Genomic DNA, 14,897 nt, shown 5'->3' on the forward strand with positions numbered 1-14,897 from the left:
CTGTGATGCATAATTTTCAGAAGTTTCCTGTGATGAACAATCTTGGGACTGTTGCTCAGATGAAGGATGTTCTGACTGTTCCTGTCATGAACAATATTTGCACTGTTCCTGTGATGATCGATGTTTGGACTGTTCCTGTAATGAACGATGTTCGGACTGTTCCTGTGATGGATGATGTTGGGAGTGTTCCTGTAATGAACAATGTTGGGACTGTTCCTGTGATGTACAATTTTGGGACTGTTCCTGTCACAAACGATGTTGGAGTGTTCCTGTAATGAAGAATGTTCGGTCTGTTATTGTGATGAACGATGCTCGGACTGATCCTGTGATGAACGATGTTCGGACTGTTCCTGTGATGAACGATATTAGGACTGTTCCTGTGATGAATGATATTGGGACTGTTCGTGTGATGACCGATATTCAGACTGTTCCTGTGATGCATAATGTTCGGACTGTTCCTGTCATGAACCATGTTGGGACTGTTCCTGTGATGAACGATGTTCGGACTGTTCCTGTGATGCATAATTTTCAGAAGTTTCCTGTGATGAACAATCTTGGGACTGTTGCTCAGATGAAGGATGTTCTGACTGTTCCTGTCATGAACAATATTTGCACTGTTCCTGTGATGATCGATGTTTGGACTGTTCCTGTAATGAACGATGTTCGGACTGTTCCTGTGATGGACAATGTTGGGACTGTTCCTGTGATGCATAATGTTCGGACTTTTCCTGTAATGAACAATGTTGGGACTGTTCCTGTGATGAACGATGTTGGGACTGCTCCTCTGATGAAGGATGTTCCGACTGTTCCTGTGATGAACAATGTTCGGACTGTTCCTCTGATGAACAATATTTGGACTGTTCCTGTGATTAACGATGCTCGGACATTTCTGTGATGAACGATGTTTGGACTGTTCCTGTGATGAACGATGTTCAGACTGTTCCTGTGATTAACAATGTCTGGACTGTTCCTGTCATGAAAGATGTCGGGACTGTTCCTGTGATGAACAATGTTCAGACTGTTCCTGTGATGAACAATGTTCAGACTGTTCCTGTCATGAACGATGTCGGGACTGTTCCTGTAATGAACGATATCGGGACTGTTCCTGTGATGAACAATATTTGGACTGTTCCTGTGTTGAACGATATCGGGACTGTTCCTGTGATGAACGATATTCGGACTGTTCCTGTGATGAACGATGCAGGGACTGTTCCTGTGATGAACGATGTCGGGACTGTTCCTCTGATGAAGGATGTTGGGACTGTTCCTGTGAAGAACAATGTTCGGACTGTTCCTGTCATGAACGTTGTCGGGACTGTTCCTGTGATGAACGATGTTCGGATTGTTCCTGTGATGAACGATGTTGGGACTGTTCCTGTGATGAACGATGTCGGGACTGTTCCTGTGATGAACGATGTTTGGACTGTTCCTGTGCTGAACGATGTTGGGACTGTTCCTGTGATGAACGATGTTGGGACTGTTCCTGTGATGAACGATGTTGGGACTGTTCCTGTGCTGAACGATGTTTGGACTGTTCCTGTCATGAACGATGTTGGGACTGTTCCTGTGCTGAACGATGTTGGGACTGTTCCTGTGATCAACGATGTTGGAACCGTTCTTGTGATGCGTGATGTTCGGAATTTTCCTGTCATGAACGATGACGTGACTGTTCCTGTGATGAACGATGTTCGGACTGATCCTGTGATGAACGATGTTCGGACTGTTCCTGTGATGAACGATGTTGAGACTGTTCCTCTGTTGAACGATGTTGGGACTGTTCCACTGATGACTGATGTTCGGACTGTTCCTGTCATGAATGATGTCGGGACTGTTCCTATGATGAACGATATTCAGACTGTTCCTATGATGAACGATGTTGGGACTGTTCCTCTGTTGAACGATGTTGGGACTGTTCCACTGATGACTGATGTTCGGACTGTTCCTGTCATGAATGATGTCGGGACTGTTCCTATGATGAACGATATTCAGACTGTTCCTGTGATGTACAATTTTGGGACTGTTCCTGTCACAAACGATGTTGGGAGTGTTCCTGTAATGAAGAATGTTCGGACTGTTATTGTGATGAACGATGCTCGGACTGTTCCTGTGATGAACGATGTTGGGACTGTTCCTGTGATGAACGATGTTGGGACTGTTCCTGTCACAAACGATGTTGGGAGTGTTCCTGTAATGAAGACTGTTCGGACTGTTATTGTGATGAACGATGCTCGGACTGTTCCTGTCATGAACGATATTCGGACTGTTCCTGTGATAAAAGATGTTGGGACTGTTCCTGTGATGACCGATGTTCAGACTGTTCCTGTCATGAACGATGTTGGGACTGTTCCTGTGATGTACAATGTTGAGATTGTTCCTGTGATGAACGATGTTGGGACTGTTCCTGTGATGACCGATGTTCAGACTGTTCCTGTCATGAACGATGTTGGGACAGTTCCTGTGATGTACAATGTTGAGATTGTTCCTGTGATGAACGATGTCGGGACTGTTCCTGTGATGAACGATATTCGGACTGTTCCTGTGATGAACGATGTTGGGACTGTTCCTGTGATGAACGATGTTCAGACTGTTCCTGTCATGAACAATGTCAGTACTGTTCCTGTGATGAATGATGTTCGGACTTTTCCAGTGATGAACGATGTTGGGACTGTTCCTGTGATGAACGATGTTCGGACTGTTCCTGTGATGCATAATGTTCGGACGTTTCCTGTGATGAACAATGTTGCGACTGTTGCTCAGATGAAGAATGTTCTGACTGTTCCTGTGATGAACGACGTTGGGAGTTTTCCTGTAATGAACAATATATGCACTATTCCTGTGATGAATGATTTTCGGTCTTTTCCTGTGATGAACGATATTGGGACAGTTCCTGTGATTAACTATGTTGGGACGTTCTTTTGCTGAACGATTTTATGACTGTTCCTGTGATGAATAATGTTCGGACTGTTCCTGTGATGAATGATGTTATGACTGTTCCTGTGATGAATAATGTTCGGACTGTTCCTGTGATGAATAATGTTCGGACTGTTCCTGTGATGAACGATGTCGGGACTGTTCCTGTGATGAACGATGTCGGGACTGTTCCTGTGATGAATGATGTTCGAACTGTTCCTGTTATGAATGATGTCGGCACTGTTCCTGTGATGACCGATGTTCGGACTGTTCCTGTGATGAACGATGTCGGGACTGTTCCTGTGATGAATGATGTTTGGATTGTTCCTGTTATGAATGATGTCGGCACTGTTCCTGTGATGAACCATGTTGGGACTGTTCCTGTCATGCATGATGTTGGGAGTGTTCCTGTAATGAACAATGTCAGGATTGTTCCCGTGATGAACGATGTTGGGACTGTTCCTGTGATGTACAATTTTGGGACTGTTCCTGTCACAAACGATGATGGAGTGTTCCTGTAATGAAGAATGTTCGGACTGTTATTGTGATGAACGATGCTCGGACTGTTCCTGTGATGAACGATGTTGGGACTGTTCCTGTGATGAACGATGTTGGGACTGTTCCTGTCACAAACGATGTTGGGAGTGTTCCTGTAATGAAGACTGTTCGGACTGTTATTGTGATGAACGATGCTCGGACTGTTCCTGTCATGAACGATATTCGGACTGTTCCTGTGATAAAAGATGTTGGGACTGTTCCTGTGATGACCGATGTTCAGACTGTTCCTGTCATGAATGATGTTGGGACTGTTCCTGTGATGTACAATGTTGAGATTGTTCCTGTGATGAACGATGTTGGGACTGTTCCTGTGATGACCGATGTTCAGACTGTTCCTGTCATGAACGATGTTGGGACTGTTCCTGTGATGTACAATGTTGAGATTGTTCCTGTGATGAACGATGTCGGGACTGTTCCTGTGATGAACGATATTCGGACTGTTCCTGTGATGAACGATGTTGGGACTGTTCCTGTGATGACCGATGTTCAGACTGTTCCTGTCATGAACGATGTTGGGACTGTTCCTGTGATGTACAATGTTGAGATTGTTCCTGTGATGAACGATGTCGGGACTGTTCCTGTGATGAACGATATTCGGACTGTTCCTGTGATGAACGATGTTGGGACTGTTCCTGTGATGACCGATGTTCAGACTGTTCCTGTCATGAACGATGTTGGGACTGTTCCTGTGATGTACAATGTTGAGATTGTTCCTGTGATGAACGATGTTGGGACTGTTCCTGTGATGAACGATATTCGGACTGTTCCTGTGATGAACGATGTTGGGACTGTTCCTGTGATGAACGATGTTCAGACTGTTTTGTCATGAACAATGTCAGTACTGTTCCTGTGATGAATGATGTTCGGACTTTTCCAGTGATGAACGATGTTGGGACTGTTCCTGTGATGAACGATGTTCGGACTGTTCCTGTGATGCATAATGTTCGGACGTTTCCTGTGATGAACAATGTTGCGACTGTTGCTCAGATGAAGAATGTTCTGACTGTTCCTGTGATGAACGACGTTGGGAGTTTTCCTGTAATGAACAATATATGCACTATTCCTGTGATGAATGATTTTCGGTCTTTTCCTGTGATGAACGATATTGGGACAGTTCCTGTGATTAACTATGTTGGGACGTTCTTTTGATGAACGATGTTATGACTGTTCCTGTGATGAATAATGTTATGACTGTTCCTGTGATGAATAATGTTCGGACTGTTCCTGTGATGAATGATGTTTGGATTGTTCCTGTTATGAACGATGTTGGGACTGTTCCTATGATGAACGATGTTATGACTGTTCCTGTGATGAATAATGTTCGGACTGTTCCTGTGATGAACGATGTCGGGACTGTTCCTGTGATGAACGATGTCAGGACTGTTCCTGTGATGAATGATGTTCGAACTGTTCCTGTTATGAATGATGTCGGCACTGTTCCTGTGATGACCGATGTTCGGACTGTTCCTGTGATGAACGATGTCGGGACTGTTCCTGTGATGAATGATGTTTGGATTGTTCCTGTTATGAATGATGTCGGCACTGTTCCTGTGATGAACCAAGTTGGGACTGTTCCTGTTATGCATGATGTTGGGAGTGTTCCTGTAATGAACAATGTCAGGATTGTTCCCGTGATGAACGATGTTGGGACTGTTCCTGTGATGTACAATTTTGGGACTGTTCCTGTCACAAACGATGTTGGAGTGTTCCTGTAATGAAGAATGTTCGGACTGTTATTGTGATGAACGATGTTCGGACTGTTCCTGTCATGAACCATGTTGGGACTGTTCCTGTGATGAACGATGTTCGGACTGTTCCTGTGATGAACGATGTTCGGACTGTTCTTGTGATGGATGATGTTGGGAGTGTTCCTGTAATGAACAATGTTGGGACTGTTCCTGTGATGTACAATTTTGGGACTGTTCCTGTCACAAACGATGTTGGAGTGTTCCTGTAATGAAGAATGTTCGGACTGTTATTGTGATGAACGATGCTCGGACTGATCCTGTGATGAACGATGTTCGGACTGTTCCTGTGATGAACGATATTAGGACTGTTCCTGTGATGAATGATATTGGGACTGTTCGTGTGATGACCGATATTCAGACTGTTCCTGTGATGCATAATGTTCGGACTGTTCCTGTCATGAACCATGTTGGGACTGTTCCTGTGATGAACGATGTTCGGACTGTTCCTGTGATGCATAATTTTCAGAAGTTTCCTGTGATGAACAATCTTGGGACTGTTGCTCAGATGAAGGATGTTCTGACTGTTCCTGTCATGAACAATATTTGCACTGTTCCTGTGATGATCGATGTTTGGACTGTTCCTGTAATGAACGATGTTCGGACTGTTCCTGTGATGGATGATGTTGGGAGTGTTCCTGTAATGAACAATGTTGGGACTGTTCCTGTGATGTACAATTTTGGGACTGTTCCTGTCACAAACGATGTTGGAGTGTTCCTGTAATGAAGAATGTTCGGTCTGTTATTGTGATGAACGATGCTCGGACTGATCCTGTGATGAACGATGTTCGGACTGTTCCTGTGATGAACGATATTAGGACTGTTCCTGTGATGAATGATATTGGGACTGTTCGTGTGATGACCGATATTCAGACTGTTCCTATGATGCATAATGTTCGGACTGTTCCTGTCATGAACCATGTTGGGACTGTTCCTGTGATGAACGATGTTCGGACTGTTCCTGTGATGCATAATTTTCAGAAGTTTCCTGTGATGAACAATCTTGGGACTGTTGCTCAGATGAAGGATGTTCTGACTGTTCCTGTCATGAACAATATTTGCACTGTTCCTGTGATGATCGATGTTTGGACTGTTCCTGTAATGAACGATGTTCGGACTGTTCCTGTGATGGACAATGTTGGGACTGTTCCTGTGATGCATAATGTTCGGACTTTTCCTGTAATGAACAATGTTGGGACTGTTCCTGTGATGAACGATGTTGGGACTGCTCCTCTGATGAAGGATGTTCCGACTGTTCCTGTGATGAACAATGTTCGGACTGTTCCTCTGATGAACAATATTTGGACTGTTCCTGTGATTAACGATGCTCGGACATTTCTGTGATGAACGATGTTTGGACTGTTCCTGTGATGAATGATGTTCAGACAGTTCCTGTGATTAACAATGTCTGGACTGTTCCTGTCATGAAAGATGTCGGGACTGTTCCTGTGATGAACAATGTTCAGACTGTTCCTGTGATGAACAATGTTCAGACTGTTCCTGTCATGAACGATGTCGGGACTGTTCCTGTAATGAACGATGTCGGGACTGTTTCTGTAATTAACAATGTTGGGTCTGTCCCTGTGATGAACAATGTCGGGACTGTTCCTGTGATGAACAATGTTCCGACTGTTCCTGTGCTGAATGATGTTACGACTGTTCCTGTGATGCATAATTTTCGGACGTTTCCTGTGATGAACAATGTTGGGACTGTTCCTGTGCTGAACGATTTTACGACTGTTCCTGTGATGAACGATGTCGGGACTGTTCCTATGATTAACGATGTTGGGACTGTTCCTGTGATGAACAATGTCGGGACTGTTCCTGTGATGAACAATATTTGCACTGTTCCTGTGATAAACGATGTTCGGACTGTTCCCGTGATGAACGATGTCGGGACTGTTCCTGTGATGAACGATGTCGGGACTGTTCCTGTGATGAGCGATGTCGGGACTGTTCCTCTGATGACTGATGTTCGGACTGTTCCTGTGATGAATGATGTCGGGACTGTTCCTATGATGAACGATGTCGGGACTGTTCCTCTGATGACTAATGTTCAGACTGTTCCTGTGATAAACGATGTTCGGACTGTTCCTGTGATGAACGATGTCGGGACTGTTCCTGTGATGAACGATGTCGGGGCTGTTCCTCTGATGACTGATGTTCGGACTGTTCCTGTGATGAATGATGTCGGGACTGTTCCTATGATGAACGATGTCGGGACTGTTCCTCTGATGACTGATGTTCGGACTGTTCCCGTGATGAACGATGTCGGGACTGTTCCTGTGATGAACGATGTCGGGACTGTTCCTCTGATGACTGATGTTCAGACTGTTCCTGTGATAAACGATGTTCATACTGTTCCTGTGATGAACGATGTCGGGACTGTTCCTGTGATGAACGATGTCGGGACTGTTCCTCTGATGACTGATGTTCGGACTGTTCCTGTGATGAATGATGTCGGGACTGTTCCTATGATGAACGATGTCGGGACTGTTCCTCTGATGACTGATGTTCGGACTGTTCCCGTGATGAACGATGTCGGGACTGTTCCTGTGATGAATGATGTCGGGACTGTTCCTCTGATGACTGATGTTCGGACTGTTCCTCTGATGAACGATGTCCGGACTGTTCCTATGATTAACCATGTTGGGACTGTTCCTGTGATGAACAATGTCGGGACTGTTCCTGTGATGAACAATATTTGCACTGTTCCTGTGATGAACGATGTTCGGACTGATCCTATGATGAACGATGTTCGTACTGTTCCTGTCCTGAACGATGTCGAGACTGTTCCTGTGATGAACGATGTCTGGACTGTCCCTGTGATTAATGACGTCTGGACTGTCCCTGTCATGAAAGATGTCAGGACTGTTCCTGTGATGAACGATGTTGGGAATGTTCCTGTGATGAACGATGCTGGGACTGTTCCTGTGCTGAACGATGTTACGACTGTCCCTGTGATTAACGACGTCTGGACAGTTCCTGTCATCAAAGATGTCGGGACTGTTCCTGTGATGAACAATGTTCAGACTGTTCGTGTGATGAAAGATGTCGGGACTGTTCCTGTGATGAACAATGTCTGGATGTCTGGCCCTGTGATGAACGATGTTCGGACTGTACCTGTCATGAATGATGTCTGGACTGTTCCTGTAATGATCGATGTCGGGACTGTTCCTATGATTAACGATGTTGGGACTGTTCCTGTGATGAACGATGTCTGGACTGTCCCTGTGATTAACGACGTCTGGACTGTTCCTGTCATGAAAGATGTCGGGACTGTTCCTGTGATGAACAATGTTCAGACTGTTCATGTGATGAACGATGTCTGGATGTCTGGCCCTGTGATGAACGATGTTCGGACTGTTCCTGTCATGAACGATGTCTGGACTGTTCCTGTAATGAACGATGTCGGGACTGTTCCTATGATTAACGATGTTGGGACTGTTCCTGTGATGAACAATGTCGGGACTGTTCCTGTGATGAACAATATTTGCACTGTTCCTGTGATAAACGATGTTCGGACTGTTCCCGTGATGAACGATGTCGGGACTGTTCCTGTGATGAACGATGTCGGGACTGTTCCTGTGATGAGCGATGTCGGGACTGTTCCTCTGATGACTGATGTTCGGACTGTTCCTGTGATGAATGATGTCGGGACTGTTCCTATGATGAACGATGTCGGGACTGTTCCTCTGATGACTAATGTTCAGACTGTTCCTGTGATAAACGATGTTCGGACTGTTCCTGTGATGAACGATGTCGGGACTGTTCCTGTGATGAACGATGTCGGGGCTGTTCCTCTGATGACTGATGTTCGGACTGTTCCTGTGATGAATGATGTCGGGACTGTTCCTATGATGAACGATGTCGGGACTGTTCCTCTGATGACTGATGTTCAGACTGTTCCCGTGATGAACGATGTCGGGACTGTTCCTGTGATGAACGATGTCGGGACTGTTCCTCTGATGACTGATGTTCAGACTGTTCCTGTGATAAACGATGTTCAGACTGTTCCTGTGATGAACGATGTCGGGACTGTTCCTGTGATGAACGATGTCGGGACTGTTCCTCTGATGACTGATGTTCGGACTGTTCCTGTGATGAATGATGTCGGGACTGTTCCTATGATGAACGATGTCGGGACTGTTCCTCTGGTGACTGATGTTCGGACTGTTCCCGTGATGAACGATGTCGGGACTGTTCCTGTGATGAATGATGTCGGGACTGTTCCTCTGATGACTGATGTTCGGACTGTTCCTCTGATGAACGATGTCGGGACTGTTCCTATGATTAACCATGTTGGGACTGTTCCTGTGATGAACAATGTCGGGACTGTTCCTGTGATGAACAATATTTGCACTGTTCCTGTGATGAACGATGTTCGGACTGATCCTATGATGAACGATGTTCGTACTGTTCCTGTCCTGAACGATGTCGAGACTGTTCCTGTGATGAACGATGTCTGGACTGTCCCTGTGATTAACGACGTCTGGACTGTCCCTGTCATGAAAGATGTCAGGACTGTTCCTGTGATGAACGATGTTGGGAATGTTCCTGTGATGAACGATGCTGGGACTGTTCCTGTGCTGAACGATGTTACGACTGTCCCTGTGATTAACGACGTCTGGACAGTTCCTGTCATCAAAGATGTCGGGACTGTTCCTGTGATGAACAATGTTCAGACTGTTCGTGTGATGAAAGATGTCGGGACTGTTCCTGTGATGAACAATGTCTGGATGTCTGGCCCTGTGATGAACGACGTCTGGACTGTTCCTGTCATGAACGATGTCTGGACTGTTCCTGTAATGAACGATGTCGGGACTGTTCCTGTGATAAACGATGTTCGGACTGTTCCCGTGATGAACGATGTTCGGACTGATCCTATGATGAACGATGTTCGTACTGTTCCTGTGATGAACGATGTTGGGAATGTTCCTGTGATGAACGATGTTGGGAATGTTCCTGTGATGAACGATGCTGGGACTGTTCCTGTGCTGAACGAAGTTACGACTGTTCCTGTGATTAACGATGTCCTGACTGTTCCTGTCATGAAAGATGCGGGGACTGTTTCTGTAATTAACAATGTTGGGTCTGTCCCTGTGATGAACGATGTTTGGACTGTTCCCGTTATGAACGATACAGGGACTGTTCCTGCGATGAACGATGTTCCGACTGTTCCTGCGATGAACGATGTTCCGACTGTTCCTGTGATGAATGATGTCGGGACTGTTCCTATGATGAACGATGTCGGGACTGTTCCTCTGATGACTAATGTTCAGACTGTTCCTGTGATAAACGATGTTCGGACTGTTCCTGTGATGAACGATGTCGGGACTGTTCCTGTGATGAACCATGTCGGGACTGTTCCTCTGATGACTGATGTTCGGACTGTTCCTGTGATGAATGATGTCGGGACTGTTCCTATGATGAACGATGTCGGGACTGTTCCTCTGATGACTGATGTTCGGACTGTTCCCGTAATGAACGATGTCGGGACTGTTCCTGTGATGAACCATGTCGGGACTGTTCCTCTGATGACTGATGTTCAGACTGTTCCTGTGATGAATGATGTCGGGACTGTTCCTGTGATGAACGATGTCGGGACTGTTCCTCTGATGACTGATGTTCAGACTGTTCCTGTGATAAACGATGTTCAGACTGTTCCTGTGATGAACGATGTCGGGACTGTTCCTGTGATGAACGATGTCGGGACTGTTCCTCTGATGACTGATGTTCGGACTGTTCCTGTGATGAATGATGTCGGGACTGTTCCTATGATGAACGATGTCGGGACTGTTCCTCTGATGACTGATGTTCGGACTGTTCCCGTGATGAACGATGTCGGGACTGTTCCTGTGATGAATGATGTCGGGACTGTTCCTCTGATGACTGATGTTCGGACTGTTCCTGTGATGAACGATGTCGGGACTGTTCCTATGATTAACCATGTTGGGACTGTTCCTGTGATGAACAATGTCGGGACTGTTCCTGTGATGAACAATATTTGCACCGTTCCTGTGATAAATGATGTTCGGACTGTTCCCGTGATGAACGATGTTCGGACTGATCCTATGATGAACGATGTTCGTACTGTTCCTGTCCTGAACGATGTCGAGACTGTTCCTGTGATGAACGATGTCTGGACTGTCCCTGTGATTAACGACGTCTGGACTGTCCCTGTCATGAAAGATGTCAGGACTGTTCCTGTGATGAACGATGTTGGGAATGTTCCTGTGATGTACAATTTTGGGACTGTTCCTGTCACAAACGATGTTGGAGTGTTCCTGTAATGAAGAATGTTCGGACTGTTATTGTGATGAACGATGCTCGGACTGATCCTGTGATGAACGATGTCGGGACTGTTCCTCTGATGACTGATGTTCGGACTGTTCCCGTGATGAACGATGTCGGGACTGTTCCTGTGATGAATGATGTCGGGACTGTTCCTCTGATGACTGATGTTCGGACTGTTCCTGTGATGAACGATGTCGGGACTGTTCCTATGATTAACCATGTTGGGACTGTTCCTGTGATGAACAATGTCGGGACTGTTCCTGTGATGAACAATATTTGCACTATTCCTGTGATAAACGATGTTCGGACTGTTCCCGTGATGAACGATGTTCGGACTGTTCCTGTCCTGAACGATGTCGAGACTGTTCCTGTGATGAACGATGTCTGGACTGTCCCTGTGATTAACGACGTCTGGACTGTCCCTGTGATTAACGACGTCTGGACTGTTCCTGTCATGAAAGATGTCGGGACTGTTCCTGTGATGAACAATGTTCAGACTGTTCATGTGATGAACGATGTCTGGATGTCTGGCCCTGTGATGAACGATGTTCGGACTGTTCCTGTCATGAACGATGTCTGGACTGTTCCTGTAATGAACGATGTCGGGACTGTTCCTATGATTAACGATGTTGGGACTGTTCCTGTGATGAACGATGTTGGGAATGTTCCTGTGATGAATGATACTGGGACTGTTCCTGTGGTGAACAATATTTGCACTGTTCCTGTGATAAACGATGTTCGGACTGTTCCCGTTATGAACGATGTCGGGACTGTTCCTGTGGTGAATGATGTTCGGACTGTTCCTGTGATGCATAATTTTCGGACGTTTCCTGTGATGAACAATGTTGGGACTGTTCCTGTGATGCATAATGTTCGGACTTCTCCTGTGATGAACAATGTTGGGACTGTTCCTGTGATGAACGATGCAGGGACTGTTCCTGCGATGAACGATGTCGGGACTGTTCCTGTGGTGAACGATGTTCGGACTGTTCCTGTGATGCATAATTTTCGGACGTTTCCTGTGATGAACAATGTTGGGACTGTTCCTGTGATGCATAATGTTCGGACTTCTCCTGTGATGAACAATGTTGGGACTGTTCCTGTGATGATCAATGTTTGGACTGTTCCTGTGATGCATAATGTTCAGACTTCTCCTGTGATGAACAATGTTGGGACTGTTCCTGTGATGAACGGTGTCTGGACTGTTCCTGTGATGAACAATGTTGGGGCTGTTCTGTGATGAAGGATGTCGAGACTCTTCCTATGATTAATGATTTTTGGACTGTCCCTGTGATGATCTACGCCGGGACTGTTCCTCTGATGAATGATCTCGGGACTGATCCTGTCATGAACGATATTGGGACTGTTCCTGTGATGAACGATGTTCGGACTGTACCTGTCATGAACGTTGTCGGGACTGTACCTGTGATTAACGATGCTCTGACATTTCTGTGATGAACAATGTCTGGACTGTTCCCGTGCTGAACGATGTTGGGAGTGTTCCCGTGATGAACGATGTTGGGAGTGTTCCTGTGATGAATGATGTTGGGCCTGTTCCTGTGATGAACGATGTTCGAACTTTTCGGTGATGAACGACGTCGGGACTGTTCCTGTGATGAACAATGTTCGGACTGTTCCTGTGATGAACGATGTCTGGACTGTTCCCGTGCTGAACGATGTTGGGAGTGTTTCCGTGATGAACGATGTTGGGAGTGTTCCTGTGATGAACGATGTTGGGACTGTTCCTGTGATGAACAATGTCGGGACTGTTCCTGTGATGAACAATATTTGCACTGTTCCTGTGATAAACGATATTCGGACTGTTCCCGTGATGAACGATGTTCAGACTGTTCCTGTGATGAACGATGTTCAGACTGTTCCTGTGATGAACGATGTTCGGACTGTTCCTGTGATGAACGATGTCTGGACTGTTCCCGTGCTGAACGATGTTGGGAGTGTTTCCGTGATGAACGATGTTGGGAGTGTTCCTGTGATGAACGATGTTCGGACTTTTCGGTGATGAACGTTGTCGGGACTGTTCCTGTGATGAACGACGTCGGGACTGTTCCTGTGATTAACGATGTTGGGACTGTTCCTGTGATGAATGATGTTCGGACTTTTCGGTGATGAACGTTGTTGGGACTGTTCCTGTGATGAACGATGTTTTGGACTGTTCCTGTAATGAACAATCTTTGGACTGTTCCTGTGATAAACGATGTTCGGACTATTCCTGTGATGAACGATATTCGGACTGTTCCTGTCATGAACGATGTCGGGACTGTTCCTGTCATGATGTTAGGATTGTTTGTGATGAACGATATTGGGACTGTTCTGCTGATGGATGAGATCGGGCCTATTCTGTTGATTAACATGGTTATATTGTTCTGGTGATGAACGAGTTTGCGTCTCTTCTGGTGATTATCAATGTTTCGGTGATGGGCGAGATCTGGTCTTTTCTGCTGATGAATGAGATTGGGCCTGTTCTGGTGATGAACAAGATCTGGATTATTCTGCCGGTGAATGAGATCAGGATTGTTCTGGTCATGAACAAAATCTGGTCTGACCTGGTGACAAACAAGATTTGTCCTGTTCTGGTGACGAACCAGACCCTGTCTGTCCTGGTGATGAATGTGATTGGGGCAGTTCTGGTGCTGAATGGGATTGGGTATGCTCTGAAGGTGAAAGAGATCAGGACTATTCTGGTGATGAATGACGTTGTGAATGTACCTGTGATGAATGAGGGCGGGCCTGTTCTGTGATGAACAAGTTTGGGATTGTTCTGGTGACAAACAATATTGAGTCTCCACTGGTGATGAACAAGATCGGGACTGTTCTGGTGCTAAGACCATAAGATAGTGGAACAGAATTAGGCCATTCAGCCCTTTGAGTTTGCTCCGCCATTTCATCATAGCTGATCCAATTTACCTCTCAGCCCCAATCTCCTACATTCTCACTATATCACTAACGCCCTGACCAATGAAAAATCTATTAACCCTGCCTTAACCCTGTGGAGACTTGGCCTCCACAGCTGCCTGTGGTGAAGAATTCCACTGACTCACCACTCTATGGCTAAAGAAATTCCTCCTCATCTCTGTTCTAAGAAGACACACATCAATTCTGAGTCTGTGTCCTCTGGTCTTAGACTCTCTCACCATAGGAAACATCCTCTCCACATCCACTCTATCAAGGTCTTTCACCATTCGATAGGTTTCACTGAGGTCTTCTGAATTCTAGCAAACACAGGGCCAGAGCCATTCAAACGTGGAATAATTTTCTTGAACCTCCTTCGAACCCTCTCCAGTTTCAGCTCATTCTTTATAAGCATCCCAAAACTGCTTGCAATACTCCAATTAAGGCCTCACCAGTGCTTTATACTCAACATTACAT

The 14,897-nt window shown here is 45.7% G+C and overlaps 1 protein-coding gene across 4 annotated transcripts in view; it reads left to right on the plus strand.

Moving 5' to 3' along the window:
• The window catches only part of LOC140736680 (uncharacterized), a 493,430-nt gene that overhangs the window by 391,337 nt on the left and 87,196 nt on the right, over positions 1-14,897 (plus strand). The window lies entirely within an intron of this gene.

The sequence above is a fragment of the Hemitrygon akajei genome, chromosome 12 (genome assembly GCF_048418815.1).
Source record: "Hemitrygon akajei chromosome 12, sHemAka1.3, whole genome shotgun sequence".
NCBI lineage: Eukaryota > Metazoa > Chordata > Chondrichthyes > Myliobatiformes > Dasyatidae > Hemitrygon > Hemitrygon akajei.